This window comes from Apium graveolens, chromosome 4, assembly GCF_009905375.1.
Source record: "Apium graveolens cultivar Ventura chromosome 4, ASM990537v1, whole genome shotgun sequence".
Lineage (NCBI taxonomy): Eukaryota > Viridiplantae > Streptophyta > Magnoliopsida > Apiales > Apiaceae > Apium > Apium graveolens.
The window spans coordinates 232458403-232478502 of record NC_133650.1 but is presented as its reverse complement, the minus strand read 5'-3'; the positions used below and the strand labels follow the sequence as shown (position 1 = coordinate 232478502).

Here is a 20100-nt window from a genome sequence, read left to right as displayed (position 1 = left end):
AAGGATTAATAATTAAAAGGTGTTTTAATTATTAATGAGAATAATAAATGGGATAATAATAATATTATTTATGGGAAAATTTCAGCTGCAAATTTTGTCTATAAATACACTATTATAGACCCTATTTTATTCGAACCCACATCAAACCCGAAAACCCAAAAAGTTTGGAAAACCCAATTCTCTCCACCTCCTTCCTCCTCCTTAACATCGTTTTCTTGGTGGATACCGGTGGAGTGTTTCACACTTGAGGAGCAACTGCTATGGATCTCTGATCGTTGTCTCCGAATTATTTTAAAAGGTTAGATTCGATCCCTCGAATTTTTATTCACGATTAATATGCTTTTATTTGAATTTATATGTGTAAAAGTGTTTTACCATGCCCCCGCTGCGATTAAAATCCAACACACTCAACAATCGCCCAACCGTAGCCTTTCTATCGAAGTGCTCTGGGTAATGTAGCAGACATATCCAATTGGATGATGAACTCATTACGGGAGTTTGCCGCGCCAGGAAGACCACTTACGATGATCAGTCGTAGTAGTGCAACCCCACCATTTTCTACATGTAGAGGAGAATCTGTCGGATTTACTTGTCAACCGAACACTGAACTCCTAAGGAATGGACCGCCTTAGCGGAACTTCCAGGCCATTTGGGCCAATATAATAAGGCTGGGCCGGCGCCACTCGACCACTTACGCCACTCCTAGTTCAGATGAAATCCATGACTCTGAAACGTAAAGCTCGTTCCCCCTTTCCCCAAGTAGAAACTTGTTGATAAGGCTCCACCAAGAAGTCGTATCTAGTTGGAAAGGAAAACTCACCGATATTTCCCAGACGATGCCTGTTAATGGATTAACTTGTTCCAAGAATTTTACTTCCCGAGTGTTGGGTAAGTAATCAATTCATTTATCAAAACAGCAACCTTGTTGCGAATATAAAACACACCACAGAGCCGGATCCCTCAGGTTTTGAGCGAGTATTTAAATCCCCTTCGAAAGGAGGATCTTAAATATAAAAATGAGTTTTGGGATCCGCTCTAACTTTTAAAAATCATTTTGAAGACTCGCAAAACATTTTTAAGAATGTTTGGAGTGATGCTGATTTAACAAGGTAAATCAGTCCCAATATATTAGAAAATATCTGAATATTATTATTTAAATAATATTCCCATAAAGAATAATCTTTATAAAAATAATTGAAGTAGAAGTTTTAAAACTTATACTTGAAATGAATATTAAAGAACCAAAGATATACCTATACGAAAGTACTATCTTTATTTGAATAATCAAAAGTGAGTTTGATTATCGACACCTTATTCTTTAATAAAATAAAGAATATATCTCAGCAAATAATCGGAGTCATAGATCCTCAAATGAATATTCAAATAATATTCAATAAATAAAATAAGCTGAGTCATAAGCCCTCGAATGAATATTCGAAATAATATTCAATAATAAAATAAATGAGTCATAAGTCCTCGGATGAATATTCGAAATAATATTCAATAATAAAATAAAGGAGTCATAAGTCCTCGGATGAATATTCGAAATAATATTCAATAATAAAATAAAGGAGTCATAAGTCCTCGGATGAATATTCGAAATAATATTCAATAATAAAATAAAGGAGTCATAAGTCCTCGGATGAATATTCGAAATAATAATCAATAATAAAATAAAGGAGTCATAAGTCCTCGGATGAATATTCGAAATAATATTCAATAATAAAATAAAGGAGTCATAAGTCCTCGGATGAATATTCGAAATAATATTCAATAATAAAATAAAGTTATCGAATAAACCTTATTCGATTAATAGTTTTGAAAACTATAACCATATATATATATAAATATATATATATATATAAAATCTACTCGGGATCCTCGACTCCCGGTTTTAGAAAATGTTTTCACCTTTGGGTCCCTATACTAAGGGTATATGCAAATTACTGCTATTCTCTAGCATAGGTATTATCAACTGAACCAACAGATATATATGGCAAGAATACGAAACAGGCATGCATATATATACCATATCAACATGCTTCAATATATCGCAACATTTGCTAATTAACCAACATGCATCTATCACAAGATAATGCATATACATATATACATCACAACAACAGTATAACGGGTAGAAAACTTGCCTGAGCGACTGGGGGTTACGAATGGCTCGAGACGAGTCTGGTAACCTATAAACAACAAGTAAGTTGGAATTAAGCCAAAGTCACTTGTAAATCTATGCATTAACCAACTTAGACTCTAACGCTCGCTTTGCGCTTACTGATTCTCTTAAGTCACTCGAGTACCCTCGGCTCCACCATTTTTAATAATTTAACCATTACGAGTTTTAAGGCGATTCCTTCGCGAGTGTCTTACCAACTGCCTAACACTCTTACCATAATTGTTTCATAGACTAATTAACCCTTTTTGGTCTTTAACCTATGTTTCAAAGTAAGGCGAGGGGAAAAGTTTCGTTCGCGAAACGCCGTTACTTAAAACGGTCGTTTCTCCTAAACCGTACATCGGAATCAAACGAACTACATATCAAAACGAAGCTCGTAACATGAACTTTCTAAACATGGCAATGGTCAAAATCTAGCAGGGAGTTCTCGGGTCCTAATGTTATGAACAAAAGCAGTCTAAAGTAAATCGGACATTACGACGGCTATGTTTACGCGATTTCCCAAATTTAAACCATTCCAAATCCACCACAATTCAACCCCAATTCACAACCCAATCAAAACTCCATCCAAACTATATTACAACAGCCCCAAATCAACTCATTATAATCAATTTACTAAATCTTAAAACTTGAATTTAAACTATACTACATTCTTTAACCAAATCATAAGATTTCAACAATCCATTCACCACCATTCCAACCCAACTCTAAACCACAATCACTAAGCTACTCTAATACCATATCAACCAAAATCATTCTAATATACAAAGTAAAGCTAGGGTTTGGAGATGTTATACCTTCCTTGAAGCTTCTTAATCAATGAAAGATCCTTGGAATGCCCATGGAAGCCTTGATCTATGCTTAAGCTACCTTGAACTTTCATAAAAAATCAAGAAAACCAAAGTTATTTCTTGAAGGTTACTATTCACCATCTTCTTCCTTGATTTATAAAAAAAAATTGGCTTGGAATTAGAAGCTTAAACTTATAGGAAGTATGTAACTATCCATGGGGAAGCTTAGATAAATACCTTGCTAAATAGTAAGTGGTGGAGCTTGGATCTTCATTTTGCTAAGAAAAAAGCCGAGAGCTTCATGAAGAAATGGAGGGTTTTGTGTTTTGTTTGATGAAAAATGAAATGTTTTGCTTGGTTGGTTGAATTTTGATTTGTTTTAGGTTAATTACCTAATTAACCTTGACTTTGTATGGTTATCATTCAACCACACTTCCTTCCCTCCTATGTCATGCTTACATCACATTGCTATGTCATCATCCCTTTCTTGCCCTCTTCTCATTGGTTGGATGACATCATCCCCTCTAATCTCTTTGATTAGCTTCTAATTGTTTGCCTAATGACCGCTGATCTGTTATACGGTTCGCTTAACTTTCGTTCTCGTTTCTCGTTTGAGGGATCATACCCGGGATCTTATTACTTGGGTTTCCTTAACCTTTCTCAATACATTATAATCCTTTTATGATCCTTTCTTATAATCCTTTTATTTAAATCCTTTTTATCCTGTTACCTTATACTCAATTCTTTCCGTATCTAGTGGATTCCTGGAAAAAATCAAAGTATTCGGAATTGGATTCTGACGATCTTTACATACACTTATATACCATATAGAGTACTAATAAAATCTCAGAATATCCATAACAGAATCCCTACATAGTGGGGCATGAAAAGTTTTCTCATTCAGCAAAAACACTATTCATAAGGGTTTAAAAAATTTCCAAAAATTGGGGTTATTACATATAGTTAATATTAAAAATGCAGAGACTCGTTCATATCAGAGAAATGACTATTATACAAAATAAGAAATGCAGAGACTTGTTCATATCTGAAACTTGTTCAAATGCAGCCCCAAACCCCCCCCCCCCCAAATATACTAATATGTATGAACAACCCCCAGAAAACACATAATTAAAAACAAAACAGAAACATTTACATTTACATCAATGTACCTAAAACATTGATTTACATCAGTGTACCTAAAACATTGATTTATATTTATATTTACATGATATCAACAAAAACATTGATTTACATTAATGTGCCTAAAATATTTAACATGACATAAAATTTCCAAAAACGGGACATAAAACCCCCAAAAAGAAACAAACATAAAACCCCCCAAAAACGTAAAACATTTGCATGCACAATGAAAATAAACATGATATAAAAGGTAAAAATGAGGGAGATAAACCGTAAAGAAGAATATACCTCCAGATGCTCTTCAATGTTCCAAAACCTCAATGTTCCAAAACCTCAATGCTCCAACCTCCAGATGCTCCAAAGCGTCTACCTCCAGATGCTCCAACCTCCAGATACTCAATCTCTAATTTGAAACTCCAAATCTTGAATTAGAATTGGGGCTAAAATTAGGGTTTCGGCGAAAAGAGAGAAGAGATGGTGAGAAGATGAGAGATGAGATGAGAGGTAAGAAGACTAAGAGAGAAGTAGGGGAGAGATGAGAGAGAATGAGAGGTGAGAGAGACGAGAGAGACGAGAGAGATGAGGGTCGGGGGAGAGATGAGGGTCGCGGGAGTTATTTTGGAAAAGGGGGGAATAAGGTTATTGAAATTTTTGTTAAAATTAAAGGGGGAAAGTGTACTGAAATCGGGGGGAAAAAAGACAAGTAATTTTTATTTTTTTTAAAAAGGTCATAGACAACGGTTAACAAAATCAACCGATATCAAAGTTAAAAGCATATTTGCGGCCTTTTTAATTTCTGAACATAGACAACGGCTACTAAGTGAAACCGATGTCAGTATTTGTATTCAACATCGCTTTTTACAAAACCGATGTTAAACTGTATTTTAACATCGGGTTCATTACATGCCGATGTATAAGCACCGATGTCGTATCTACTATTTCCAATAGTGATGACTATTGTTTCAGTAAGCATCTCTATGTCTTCTGTCTGCTCTTAATTTCTTCCTTGTCAGGCTTTTTTCTCATGTCCTCTTTGAATTTAGTACTTTCTAATGTAAGCAATTTAATCATCAAAAAATATGTGCAGTAGTATATTTTTGTTTTTTAAATACAAATTCATACTTAAAACACTTCGTCAATAAAAATAAAAATATAGTGGGTTTGCATTACTAATTATTTAATTTACAATGGTTTAGATCGAGAAAAGATATTATCAAGAATCATTATTTTAGATCAAACCATTGTAAACAAGGGTTAAATAGACTGACTGAATTCTGTACTACATGGAAGTATCAGAAATAATAAGAGCACTTAAATGGTGGAGCAAATTCTCAGTGAACTTCAAAACAATCAATGGCACTACCATTTTCATGAAGTGTTCATGTGCCTTACCAATTGTAACCTCATTACACTTTTTTGTACAAGTGCAAGAGATTAGTAGGCTTAACACATAAATGAAAGCTTCATGTCCAAGGCTAAAGAATATCCGAAAATGCTAGACATGTGTATCAAATACATATCTCTTGTGTATCAATGCAGAATTATGAATTTAAGAAAGCTGATAAGGGCTAATAATCGAGATTATCCCCATATTCGCTTGAGGTTCAAGTGCATGCCTCTTGCGTATTAGATACAATTTTCATCTAAAACATATATATAAAAATTGGTAACTTAAATTCAAAGCATATCTCAACGTTATAGTCACAAAATATCCGCAAACAATATTATGAATAAGACCAGAGCAAACCAGAGGAGACTAAAGAAAACAAAATTTTTAGGTAGGCTTGATATCTTTAAACATCGAGGACCAAATTGAGGCAAGTTCATCACGACTCACAGTTTCCTTGTTTGTGTAGTGGCTCTGAGATTTCTTGTTTGTGTAGTGACTCTCAACCTTAGGACTGAAACTCCAGTTAATCCCAACTTCCGATTCATCCAAGGCCTTCTCGTGCAGCGGAGTCTCTCTGTATGTCCCATACTGATACCCGCAAAGTGGTGATGGAGAATTCCAACTTGTAGACATCAGTTTTTCCGGCATCTTCATATCCACAGGCCCTGATTTACTAACACTCCTATTATTTTTCATAACACATGTCTCTCGTTTCGTTCTTTCCATTGGCCCTGATTTCATAATTCGCCTCTTGTTATTATACGCCAGTGTCTCTTTCTTCTTCCATTGTGATGTCCAAGGCCTTAAGTGCTCCATCAGCGTGATCCCCGGGCTAGTCCAATATTTACGCAACAATCTCTTTGTTTTTTTGATAGCTAAGGCAATGTTGAATCTTATGCTGTCTTTATTTACTTTCTTATCACAAAGTTTAAGTATTTCGAGACGGTGTCTGGTTACAGAGACGCCTAAACTCTGAAGAAACTCGTGATCGAATCGTAAAATATCCTCTTCTTGGAGGTGGCTGTTGGTGAATATGCGGCCGTATTTGTACGTCAGTAACGGGTCTAGCCCGGCTTTTGATAGCCATGAGTACCAGTCCATTGATATGTGGTTTGCGGGTGACAAGTGAGCAGCAATACAGATATCCTAGTGGCGGAACCCAGAATTTTAAAAAACAACGCTAAAACATCAATGGAGCAGAGGGGGCAAGTAAAAAAACTTTGACAACGAAGTTATATATGAATGGGGGGCAGGTTATTGTTGATATATTTATGCATGCGAACATGCCATATTTAAATTACTCGGTAACCGTCGTCAAATTAGTTGTTGAGATTGTACAGTCTAAAGTTTTTAAATTTTTAATATTCGGTTATTATTGCAAGTTTCATGGAATTGTACCTATTATTTATGGGCAATTGGAGACAATCGTCGTAATCAACTTTGATTACGAAAATCATGCATTCCTCATAAGAAAATTCAAGTTACAATCAAGACATTAGACCAATATTTTGTTACTAAATATACTATACGTAATTCTACTAATTATTTTTATGTAAAATATCTTCTTACAAATAGGTTGATATGTTTTTTTTTTGAAAAAAAACAAAATTAATTCAATAATGAAAAATCATACAGCATCTACAAGAACAATCGAGTCGAACAAACATAAAACATATCATATCGCTGATTAATTTAGTCTTTATGAAGACACAATCAAGCGATTTGTTGAAATTGATATATACACATGTATCGCCTTCACCAAAACCAGTTTGAGCTATCGATCGTAATTGCAATCTCATATAAATCTTTATCACTGAATCAAACCTTTGAAAAACCTGCAGATCTAACGTTCTAGACATCAAATCACACCAAAACACACCAAAAAACACACCAAGCTCTCACAAGGAGAGAATAAACAAAACCCAAATAAATTGGGAACAAATCTCACCCAACAAAGATTTTATCAAACAAAAATACAATCTTGAACGATAAAAATCCTTACCCGGGGAGAAGTATTATTGAAAAACACGACCAAAGCAAGGAAAATAGATGATTTCGGGCTTTCCACTAGTGAAAACCGATGGAAGCCCCGAACGGCGGCTAGAAAAAAAGAGAGACTGAGAGAGCTTTTTTTAGGGTTGGAGGAGGCTAGCATGTAAGTTTTGTTTGTTATATTTATTATTTCATTACATTTAAAAATCATATTTATATATTGCAATTACGTTTGTGATGCAACTTTCCTATTATCCACTCGGTATTGCTCAACAACCATCAATAATTAGGCCTGGAGAATTCGACCCGGAGGAAAATTATTTTCCCACTTTTTTTCAAACTTTTCCAACTTTTTTCGGATTTAAAAATCGAATAAAACAGTTTATATAAAAAAAATTTAATATATTTTTTATAAATGAAACCAAACTAATAATATGTACCACATGCATTTGTGTTGCCCAGTAAAATAATTGTTTAAGGGGGTTGGATACAATTACTAAACAAATCGATTTATCACAGAAGTAAAGTAAGCACAGATGAATCAAATAATAGTTTATATTGATTTTTAATAAAGTGTTACAAAAATCTCTTAAGAACAATATTTTTAAGAGCTGATAGGTTAGAGAATACTCGAGTTGTACATACACAAAGTGATAATCTAATCTGTTTTTATATACTACAGAGGTACAATGAAACTATATCAATTACAAAATATTTTGCAGTATAACTCATCTACTTTCTATACATATCTAAATTAACTACGATTCTATAAATCAGCACATTAGGATTTATCTCGCAGCTCTGACTTGTCACTCAAGACATCTTCAAGGATAAGCTGATCAACGGATATTCATATGTAAGCATCAACTGATGACTGAATAGATTGTCAACGGATGATAATGAAGCTTTCAACGAATAATCATATCCTGACGGTTGATCATATCCTGATTGTTAGAAAGATCATGATTCTTAACATAGCCAATTTTCAACAATCTCCCCCAATTTATGCTTTGCAGAATAAGCATAACTTCTAATAGAATTGTCTACTGCCAAAAACCAGAGAGTCAAAATATAGAGTGTAAAGCATACTTTGTTTCAGACTTTGATCTTCATATTTCTTGATAAACTCTGCAATATCTCTGAACAAAAGGTTTAACTCTGTCATCAATCTTTTTCAACAAAATCTCTTCTAGCTTGATCTTCAAATTCTTCTCATACTCAGTTTCAACAGATAGCTAATAGGTAGCAGATCTTAGATTTCAGATCGGAGTTCTTTCTATCATCATTTTCTAGTGACGCATAACAAGTTCGTATACCATCAGGATTCATGATTATATGCCTCTGGGTAAGAATATTTTCAATAACAGTTCATCCCATCTTCATATTGACTTCTTACCCTTTGAAATTTATGTATGTATGAATGTATGATCCAAAGCAATGTGAATCATTATCCAACATCCTTTTTCTGATATTGGCAAAAATCATATTTGACCATTCTCTTGAAGCTTCATCTTCAACTCTTAGCAAATAGTGTATATATATATATATTTCAGTTCCTTTGTTGACATGATCAATAGTTCATCAAGTGAGAGAACTTGGACTTGATCATTTTGTAATAAGAGTAAGATATATTGCTTGGGTTCAGAACCATCATGTTTGTCAAGTATAATCTTCACAGCTTCAAGTATGTTCAAGTGATCAGCAGTAACTTCCTCTCCAATATATCCTGAGGTGGTATAACCCTCCTGTTGACCAGGACTATCAGCAAGAGTGAGGTTTAACAACTTTAGATTGACAAGTTGAGCTTCATGATGTCCTATTCTAGCTCTTGTAAATGGTTCATCCAACTTGAGATTCTTGGCTTGTACCAACTAAGACTTTTTATCTCCCATGGTATTAGAACCAGGTAAACCATCCACCCTTATACCTCCAGGAATAAAGCTCATTTCATTACTACAAATAAGATCATTAACTTTTCTCTATTTGTATTTGTTCTTGATCTTTGGAAACACTTGAGCTTTCCTCTCTGCTATTTTATATGACATTTTCATATATGTACTCCTCTGTCTATTCCATTCAGATCTTCTAAGCATGTTTCTGTATGCTTGATCTGCTCTGTCAACAGCAATTCTGATTTTTTTCCCTTCTTGAGCCTTTTTTTCTCTGTCAAAAACATTTCTTCTTCCTTAAAGTTTTCAGCATTAACAGCTTCAACGTATGCAGAAAAAATCTGTAGATTCATCTGAAATAGAATTTCTTCTTCTTCAGTTTTAACAGAATCAGGGATAATTATCACTCTGTCAGTATCAGGAACAGAATCAGAATTTGTATCTTTGTTGTCAAAAATTGAACTTGGAGTAACAAGAGTGAGCTTCTATCTTTGATCCATCTTTGGAGACTTGAGTTGACTGCGTAGTTTGATTTTGAATTCGAGATCTAGTTGGAACTACTATAGCATTAGAGGTCTTCTTTGCTTGCTTATCACCATCATCATCAGGATTGGCATTTTTCCTCAAAACTGATTTAGTTTGACATTTTGTCTTTGGTACTATCTCCCCCTTTTTGGCATTTAGACTTTGTAGAAGAGAGATAATAGCATCCAATTTAGAATTTGTAGCATATTGACCAGTTTCCAATGCTGTCAGTTATTCTGACATTTGATCATGTTTAGCTTCTATGCTGAACATCCTATTTATCAAGCCATTGTGCTTGTCTATACCTTTAATAGTCACAGAAAGGTCAACAAGCTCTTCTCTAAGATCAACATTATCTTGCTTGAGTGCAGAGATAGAAGAATGTAGGACTTTGACTAGTACTGTTGTGGTCTTAATAGAGGCCTTTATGTCTGAATTAGAAACCAAATGAACAGCATGATCAATTATTGATTGTTTAGCTTCCAAAGAAATATTCCCACTTGGTAACCTCCAAGAATGATTCCATTCATGAGTTCCGTGAGTGTTAAGGCGAAAACACGCACTAATATTCACGCAAGTATACGCGTTCGCAAGTAATATAGAATACTTTCTAGTTCGTTCCCTCAGAGACTCAGACTAAATTATTGTCTAATTAAACTCACTCACCAATGTATGATTACTTCTCAATGTTAAGATACTAACACTTAAAATTGTTGATTAAATATTAACTATAATTAACTACTTAATTAATCACTTAACTAACACTTCAATTTATCAATAATAAAACACTCATGAGATCACAACTTCATTATTACTTCCTTCTCTAGCCATTGTTATTAACTTTAGCATGTGACAATGATGATATTAATCGAATAACACGAAACTGATAAAAGCCAACTTTCATTGTACTAATACCATTCTACCAAGCATCCACAATTAAGATAGAAGTTGAATAGTCATCAATTATGTTGAGTTCCCATATGTCTACAGAAATTGACAACACAACGATTTAAGCACAAGTTATTCCTTTTGATTACATAGGGCAAATAAAACTGTTAGAGTTACCCACTAATCATGCACAACGTACATGAACCTATGCTAGCATGGCAAGTTCTAAATCTCAAGATCCACCGTCGTTTCACAAGAGATTAACACCCTATCTTATATGTTAGCGACGCACATAAGACGAATACGCACAACCAATACTAGATATCATACAATCATCACACACTAAAGTATTAAACAATTAACTAAAGAATTCCATAATAAATCCGTTGCAACCCCATGATCACGATTAGCCCATAATAGCACTTATCGTCATCATGGGTTCATATGAAATCATGATAAACAAACACAAGAAAATAATAACTAAACTAATTATATTAAAACAGAGTACGTCACAAGAGTAAATAAGTTCAAAGCAAGAAAATTAGCATCCAACGTTACAACGAAACAAGAATCACAAGAAAATATGCTTCCTCTTCGTTGCGGTGTGCTAAATCGGTCTTCTTCCTTATCTCCTTCGCTCCTTGCGTAAAAACACAATCTTCTTCAATCCACCACTTGTGAAAACGTCTCAAATCTACTTATATAATAGTCCCATAAAACTCAGATTACATAGAAGTGGAAACCAAACAGAAGTAGAAGTCTTAAAATAATTGTTTTTTTTCCCGACCCTGCGCGGCCGCTCAACATAGCTGAGCGGGCGCTCAGCTTGCTGCGCGACCGCTCAGCAATGCTGAGTGGGCGCTCAGACCTCTACTGGAAAAATTCTGATTTCGCTCCGTTTCTTCGCCGTAATCTGCCCGTTTCTTCCCTCTCGCAATTGTGAACACATGCCAAGGCTTATTCTTGATGATTCCTCCCCCGAAATGCAACTAAACCCCTGAAATGCATAAACACTAGAAAAACGCATCAAATACACAAATACTTGATTTCAAAACACCAATTTAAGCCATTTTAAGACGCTCTAAGTGGTATAAAATGCCACTTATCACACCCCCAAACTTAAATCGATGCTTGTCCTCAAGCGTCACAGACTCAAAAAACAAATAAAAACATGCATGAATGCAATCTATATGAAAATGCAGCGATCCCCCTTACTACAATTAATCAACCAAATTGCCACATCCCAACGAATGCAGTTAGACAACTAAAGATCAATAAACTCATGCAAACGGACATACAACCAAAAACGTGGTGTGTGCAAATGCTTAACAGATATGCTTCGAAACTAGACCAATTACTATGACTAGACTATCCTCAAGGCAATCCTACGATTATACAAAGAATAAAAAATTCTAGGCACAAAGTGATATACAACACTACAAGAACTCTGGAGCTTACTACGGAATCGTGCTTTTTATTTACAACTCAAATGCTTATTTGACCGTGCAATGAGTGAGGTCCACAAAAGACTTATACAATGGTATCCATGTAACGAGCGTTAGGTTAGCGGATCCCAGACTCTAAAGGCCTTAGGTCACTAGGCACAAAGTCCCCTAAGAACTTAATAACTCGAATACCAAAGAGCCCACTCTTGATCAATTATGCAAAAATAATTTTTTTTTTTTATACTTCTGAGCAAGTGCGTTTCGCTACATCTTCCTCAACCCTAGACTACTCGCACCATATGCGAGCCGGCTACTAGCCATTTGACGCCTAGCCACAACTAGCAACAACTTCCATATTTTTTTCTCCAAAATTTTTTCTTTTTCATGTCTTTATCACTAAGAACCTATAATCGAATTCTAAGCATAATAAGTAGATTGACCTTGAAAACAACCAAATCATAACAATAATCTAGCCCTTACGCATTCTCTAAGACTTAGTGGACTTACAATTGTTTCTAGCATGCATATCAACCTACACAACTTAATATCACTTTAATGCTATCACTACACTCGCATCAATATCACAATTCAGTCGATAAATCATTGCAAAAGGGATCATGGTAAATGCATGAGCTACATGACATTCATAAAAAAAAACTATATGGCATAAATTATGCAACTATATGAACTAAACTATCATGAATATGCAACTAAATGACACACACACAATATTCCTTAACTACCACCCCCAAACTAAAAATCTTCACTGTCCTCAGTGAAAGTAGTAGAAAGGAACACAGAGTATACCTACTCGGAGTCATCATCATCATCACCCTCAGTGGGTGGAGTATCAGGCGGCGGGTATGCAGAGTCCTCACCAAAAACTGGCCACTGGATATCAGCTCCAAGGCCTCTAAAAGCAGTCCCTAACGCAAGGGTGAGCTCCTGAGCAAACCTGCTCTGCGTCTCATACATGGCATCCATCCGCCGTGAAAGCCTCCTATATTGGGCATCAACCATCCCAGCACCCTCCTGAGCTCTCGAAGAACCAGCCTCATCACGCCCTGGCCTAGCCATAGTAGCACCTCGTGCTGGACGCCCTCCTGGAAGACGATAACCCAGCCCATGCTCCTCAGGCTCACCACCGGTCCACTCCTGCATCCCATTCAGAGTGTTAGAATCAATCGGAGCTGCTGGCAACTGCAACTGCTCATGAGCCGGCCAGTTCACCCCCACTGCTCGGCATAGCTTCGTAACCGTAGATGCATAAGGGATGTTCATATGCTTCGCTCCCCTCAAAAACTTCAGAATTCCTTGGTAGATAAACTCACCAAGGTCCACATAGTATTCCTCATTCAGAATTCCCCACAACAACTGTGCTCTCTCAACTGTGACCTCGTGTGCATGCGAAGAAGGCAAAATATTAGCACAAATAAATGCATTCCATGCACGGGCATACCTATTCATGGCGATCACCGGAAAGTGACGATACTCATTAGTGCCGGTCCTGCAGGTCCAAACTGTGCCCGGTCGACAGAGAGTCGCACAAATCAAATCCAAGTCAAATCCTCAGCAGTCTTTTCATTCCAGTTCTCCTCCTCGGGCTTCCTCTCTCGCTATCCAATCACACGGCGAATCGCCGCAGGATGATAATCAACCGTCATCCCACGGACCACAGAAAACCCATTCTTTTCGGCCTTCGCGTTCGCGTAGAACTCGCGAACAACGCTCATCGGTACTGCTTCGGGTGACTCACAAAAAGCTATCCACCCCTTCTCTGCAATCATGGGCAGCAACTCACCATCCCTCCCCGATGGTAAAAATCCCCTCTCCTTCAGAATCGGCTTCCCCAACAGCCTAGTGTACTCCTCCTCCGCAGCTCTGTCAGTTAACCGAGGTCTTGCAGCAGTACCCCTCGATGAATCAGCAGTAGGAACTGTGCTGCTGCTGTCAATAGTGCATGCTCTCTTGGGTGCCATTGATTCGTGAATAAAAGTGTGTAAGAACTGATTTTTGATGTTTGTGAGAGGGTTTAAATGTAGGAAGTTTTGTGGGAGTTATGTAGGATAGGTGTATGTATATATAGGGTGTGGATTAGGTTAGGGTTTGGGAATTAAGAAGTAAAATGATGGGGTAGTGGGGACAATTCGTGGGTTTATGGGCTAAAACTGTTTTTGTGTTTTTTTTTCTTTTTTTTTTCTGAACTGAAAAAAAAAATTCTGGTACTCGACCCATGAGCGGTCGCTCAGCAAAACTGAGCGGGCGCTCAGCTTGCTGCGCGGTCGCTCAGCAAAGCTGAGCGGGCGCTCAGCTTATTGCGCGGTCACTCAGCAAAGCTGAGCGGGCGCTCAGGGGGTCACTGGAATTTTTTTTTTCAGCCCCTGTTTTCTGATTTTTTTATGTTTTTGGATAGGTTATTAACTTCTAAGGGTTCTTGTAACAACAATTCATGGGTTGCCTCCCACGCAGCGCTTCTTTTTCGTCATTAGCTTGACGTTTCGTACCCTTCTCAAGTAGTCAACAAAATGGCACTAACCACTTCTCGGTTTGCCATGTCCCCATAGTAGTGCTTCAACCGCTGACCGTTAACCTTGAATGCTTGGTCCGGATCATTCTCAAAAATTTCCACCGCTCCATGTGAAAACACAGTTTTGACAATAAAAGGTCCAGACCACCTTGATTTCAACTTCCCAGGAAAAAGTCGGAGCCGAGAGTTGAATAAGAGAACTTGTTGCCCTGGCACAAATAACTTTGGATGTAGCTTCCTATCGTGCCACCTCTTCACCTTTTCCTTATACATTTTGTTATTTTCGTACGCTTGAAGTCGAAATTCATCAAGTTCATTAAGCTGAAGCATTCTTTTCTTACTAGCTGCATCTAAATCCAGGTTCAACTTCTTCAATGCCCGGTAGGCCTTATGCTCAAGCTCCGCAGGTAGATGACATCCCTTACCGTACACCAACTGAAATGGTGACATCCCAAGTGGAGTTTTGTATGCTATTCTGTAAGCCCAAACAGCTTCATCGAGCTTTAAAGACCAATCCTTCCTTGACGGACAAACAACCTTCTCTAGAATGCGCTTTATCTCTCTGTTAGACACTTCCGCTTGACCATTTGTTTGCGGATGATAGGCAGTAGCTACTCGATGATTCACATTATAATGCTGCATCATAGAAGTGAACTTACGGTTGCAAAAATGCGATCTTTCATCACTTATGATTACCCGAGGTGTGCCAAACCTTGTGAAAATTTGCTTATGAAGAAAATTTAGCACTGCCTTTGAATTATTTGTCGGTAAAGCTTTAACTTCGACCCATTTTGAGACATAATCGACTGCCAGCAAGATGTACTGATTATTGCAAGACGAGATAAAAGGCCCCATGAAATCGATTCCCCACACATCAAAGGCCTCGACTTCAAGCATCACATTTAATGGCATCTCATCCTTCCTTGACAAATTTCCCACTATTTGGCAACGATCACACCTTAAAACAAACTGATGAGCATCCTTGAACAAAGTAGGCCAGAAAAAACCTGCTTGCAGAATACGAGCTGTCGTCTTCTCACCACCATAGTGTCCACCATAAACCGTGGAATGGCAGTCTCGTAATATCCCCTCCGTCTCACAGAACGGGATACATCTCCTGATGATCTGGTCAGCTCCCTGTCTAAACAAATATGGTTCATCCCACATATACCACTTCACCTCATGCAGAAACTTCTTCTTTTGAGCGGATGTCAAATTAGGAGGCATTATATTGCTGACGAGATAGTTTACAATATCTGCAAACCATGGTTCTTCCTCCTGCATTACAAACAACTGCTCATCCGGAAAAGATTCATTGATTAACGTTCTATCTTGTGAAGTAGAATCGGGATTCTCCAACCTAGAGAGATGGTCAGCTACTTGATTCTCAGTACCTTTTCTATCTTTGATCTCTAACTCAAATTCCTGAAGTAAAAGCGCCCAACGAATGAGTCTCGGCTTCGAATCCTTCTTGGAAACCAGATAGCGAATAGCTGCATGATCAGTGAATACTGTTACTTTCGTACCAAGCAGATAAGATCGAAATTTCTCAAAAGCAAAGACTATAGCCAAAAGCTCCTTCTCAGTAGTGGTGTAGTTCAATTGGGCACCATTTAAAGTCTTACTCGCATAGTAGACCACATGGAAGAGATTTTTCTTGCGCTGTCCCAGAACTGCACCTACCGCATAATCACTCGCATCACACATCATCTCAAACGGTTTTGTCCAATCTGGTGCTGTAATAACTGGTGCAGTGATCAAAATCTTCTTGAGAGTCTCGAATGCTGCCAAACATTCATCATCAAATTTGAAAGGTACATCTTTCTCAAGCAAATTGCACAACGGCTTAGATATCTTTGAAAAGTCCTTGATGAATCGCCGATAAAAACCCGCATGACCAAGAAAACTACGGATTCCTTTCACAGAATTAGGTGGGGGAAGATTTTCAATGACTCCCACCTTGGCCTTGTCCATCTCCAGACCCTTGCTAGAGACCTTGTGCCCAAGGATAATGCCTTCACGCACCATAAAATGACATTTCTCCCAATTGAGCACCAAATTAGTTTCCACGCATCTTTTGAGTACGGCGCGCAGATTATTCAAACATTCATCATATGAGTGTCCAAAGACGGAGAAGTCATCCATGAACACTTCGATGTTATTTCCAATCATGTCAGAGAATATAGCCATCATACATCTCTGAAAGGTGGCCGGGGCGCCACATAACCCAAACGAAACTCTTCGAAAAGCAAGCGTGCCAAATGGACAAGTGAAGGTAGTCTTTTCCTGATCCTCTGGTGCAATACAAATCTGATTATACCCGGAATAACCATCCAGAAGACAAAAATACTCATGACCCGCCAATCTGTCAAGCATCTGATCAATAAATGGAAGAGGGAAGTGATCCTTCCTTGTGGCTTTGTTCAATTTTCTATAATCCATGCATACTCTCCATCCTGTAACTGTTCGAGTAGGGATGAGCTCATTCTTTTCATTTGCGACCACAGTGATACCTCCCTTCTTAGGTACACATTGTACAGGGCTCACCCACGAGCTGTCAGAAATAGGATAAATGATGCCTGCATCTAGCCATTTCAGAATTTCTTTCTTCACCACCTCCTTCATGATGGGATTCAGTCTTCGCTACTGTTCCACAATTGGCTTACTACCTTCCTCTAGCAGAATTTTATGCATACAATATGAAGGACTTATCCCCTTGATGTCTGCTATGCTCCATCCTATAGCTGATTTGAATTCTCTCAAAATCCTTAAGAGCTTGTCTTCCTCACTACCTGAAAGGTCAGATGAAATAATAACAGGTAACGTAGATGAATCACCTAAAAAAGCATACCTCAAGTGCTCAGGTAATGGCTTGAGCTCCAAGGTAGGTGCTTCCTCTATTGATGGTTTGAGCTTCCCTTCAGCATTCTTAAGGTCAGAAGTACCAAGAGATTCAAATGGTATGTCCAGCTTTCGCTTCCAGGGAGAAGCGTTCAGATATTGTAATTGCTCATTGCTATCTTCATCATCGCTGTCAAAATCCCCCACTAAGGCCTTTTCCAATACATCAGACATTAGCATGTGATCGAGTTCCGAAGTAATCGCAGAATCAATCACATCCAATTTTAAGCACTCCTCATCTTCTGTAGGGAATTTCATTGCCTTGAATACGTTGAAGGTCACATCCCGATCTTGGACCCGCATAGTAAGTTCCCCTTTTTGCACATCTATCAAGGTACGACCAGTAGCCAAGAAAGGCCTTCCCAAGATTATGGGAATCTTCTTATCTTCCTCAAAATCCAGAATAACAAAATCTGCTGGAAAGAAGAGCTTATCCACCTTGACGAGCACATCCTCAACTATGCCCCTTGGGTAAGTAATGGAACGGTCAGCCAATTGTAGCGACATGTATGTGGGTTTTGGATCAGGCAGATCCAGCTTTTTAAAGATAGAAAACGACATCAGATTAATGCTTGCTCCCAAATCACAAAGGCACTTGTCAAAATTCAGATTGCCAATGGTGCAAGGAATGGTGAAGCTTCCTGGATCTTTCAGTTTTGGTGGTAACTTTTGCTGCAGAACAGCGCTGCATTCTTCCGTGAGAGCAACGGTTTCATGGTCATCCAGTTTCACCTTCCTTGAAAGAATAGTCTTCATAAACTTCGCATAACTGGGCATTTGTTCCAGAGCCTCAGCGAAAGGTATATTGATGTGAAGTTTCTTGAACACCTCCAGAAACTTCCCGAACTGTCTATCCAGCTTTTGTTGCTGCAATCTCTTAGGAAAAGGTGGTGGAGGATAGAGCTGTTTCTCCCCTGTATTAGCCTCAGGCAGAGTGTGTTCAACAGTAGTCTTCCTTGGTTCCGCCGCTTTCTCCTTTTGCTTAGATTCTTCACCTCTAATTTCAGCTTCTACTTCTTTTGCCTTTTCAGCATCAGCTACTTTTCCAGACCTTAAGGTAATAGCCTTGACTTGCTCTTTAGCTTCCTTCCTTCCTGGTACTTCCGTGTCACTGGGAAGAGTGCCAGGTTGATGATTGAGCACTGCATTGGCTAATTGACCGATTTGATTTTCCAAGGTCTTGATAGAAACCGCCTGACTCTTGCACAACAGCTTAAGTTCCTCAAAATCAGCACTAGTAGGTGCAGCTGCACTTCCCTGTTGAGGATATGATTGCCTTGTAGCATACTGCTGTGGTTGCTGGAATCCAGGTGGGTTAAACTGTTTACTCACTCCTTGCTGATATGGTGGCTGAATAGCATTCTGATTATTCCCTCAGCTGAAATTTGGATGATTTCTGTTATTAGGATGATAGGTCGCTGGCACAGGCTGCTGTTGTCGCTGATAATTATTCACATACTGAACAGATTCGTTGACAAGAGAAAACTGATCCATAGCATGAGAACCTGCACAAAGCTCACAAACCATAGCTATTTGATTAACTCCATACATAGCCAGAGAATCAACCTTCATTGATAGCGCTTGGAGCTGGGCTGCAATAGCGGTGGCTGCATCAACTTCCAGAATACCTGCTACCTTGCCTGACGTCATCCTCTGAGTTGGGTTTCGATGCTCATTTGCAGCCATCGTCTCTATAAGATTATACGCCTCAATATAGCTTTTAGCCCATAAGGTGCCTCCAACTGCTGCATCGAGCATGGGCCGAGATTGGGCCCCCAAACCATTATAGAAACCAGTGATCACCATCCAATCTGGCATTCCATGATGTGGACATTTTCTCAACATTTCCTTGTAGCGTTCCCAAGCCTCGCACATAGATTCTGTAGGTTGCTGCGCAAACTGAGTAAGAGCACTCCTCATAGCAGCAGTCTTTGCCATCGGATAAAACTTCACCAGAAACTTTTGCGCAAGATCTTGCCACGTAGTGATGGACCCAGCTGGTTCAGAATGTAACCAGTCCTTAGTCTTGTCCCTCAGTGAGAATGGGAAAAGCCTCAACTTGATAGCCTCATCAGTCACGCCATTATACTTAAAAGTGCTGCAGATCTCGACAAAATTCCTTATGTGCATGTTGGGGTCTTCAGTTGCCGCTCCTCCAAAAGAAACAGAATTCTGCACCATCTGAATAGTGCCCGGCTTGATTTCAAAGGTGTTAGCTTGAATAGCCGGATGAAGGATGCTTGACTGAATGTCATCAATTTTAGGCCGAGAAAAATCCATAAGAGCTGGATCAGCTTGAACAATACGATCTCCCATATTTACTGGTTCTTTCTGCTCAATTCCTGAATCCGAATCCTCAAAATCTAACTTCTCCGGAATATCAAGAACTTCGTCTGTCTCCTCAGCTGTATCTAAAGTCCTCTTGCG

The 20100-nt window shown here is 38.2% G+C and overlaps 1 non-coding gene across 1 annotated transcript; it reads left to right on the top strand.

Annotated features, from left to right (window-relative positions):
• Positions 1-19489: 19489 nt before the first annotated feature.
• LOC141722358 (small nucleolar RNA R71) lies at positions 19490-19596 on the top strand. Its single transcript, XR_012575377.1, has one exon. It is a non-coding gene; the product is annotated as a small nucleolar RNA R71 (small nucleolar RNA).
• The last annotated feature ends 504 nt before the right edge of the window (positions 19597-20100 follow it).